The following is a 598-nucleotide window of genomic DNA, read 5'->3' as shown; positions in this document are numbered from 1 at the left end:
GCAAACTAATACATTTCTTTACCGATATCTTCAGCATTATGAAGACAAAATAAGCTTTACTGAACAATGGCAAAAATGCACATGAGAGCTAGTGAGAAAATTCACAAAATTAATCCAAAGTGAAGTATCTATATCATAATTAAGAACTGGAATATGTTTTCTTCACCATCCGCATTCCAGCCAACAAAATTGTCCACTGAGTGTTTCTCCGAATACAGTATCATCTGTCAACCAAATGTCCTGAACTAGATGTGGATAGACACTGACCTGGTGGGACAGAAGTAATCTTAAGACAAAATATATAAAACAGCTGCAGAAAGCTCCTTTGCTGATAGAACAGTGAACATTAAAACTTAAAATCCACTGTTTTGGACCTAGAAATTTGTTCTAAGTGTTAGCCAAATTGCTTTCTTATGAATGTGAGTGATAGTAAATTTTCAAAAACAGTTTCTTTTTCCCCTTTGAAAAGAATAAACCCCTTTCTTCCAGGTCTCACTTCAATATAAACTAAGAAAAATAAAGTTACAAGGTGAGCTTAGTTTTATTTTTACTTGCACTAGGATACCTGTGCCTTGTATTTATCGTGCAGAATTTTTCT

General features: G+C 33.8%; 1 protein-coding gene across 1 annotated transcript in view; it reads right to left on the bottom strand.

The window, feature by feature from the left end:
- The window catches only part of LOC105820398 (olfactory receptor 4A5-like), a gene marked incomplete at its 3' end in the record, with an annotated part of 1,528 nt that overhangs the window by 376 nt on the left and 554 nt on the right, over positions 1–598 (bottom strand). The window lies entirely within an intron of this gene.

This window comes from Propithecus coquereli, unplaced genomic scaffold (genome assembly GCF_000956105.1).
Source record: "Propithecus coquereli isolate 6110/MARCELLA unplaced genomic scaffold, Pcoq_1.0 Scaffold522, whole genome shotgun sequence".
Lineage (NCBI taxonomy): Eukaryota > Metazoa > Chordata > Mammalia > Primates > Indriidae > Propithecus > Propithecus coquereli.
Note: the sequence above shows the minus strand (reverse complement) of the source record. Positions and strands in the feature narration are given on the sequence as shown.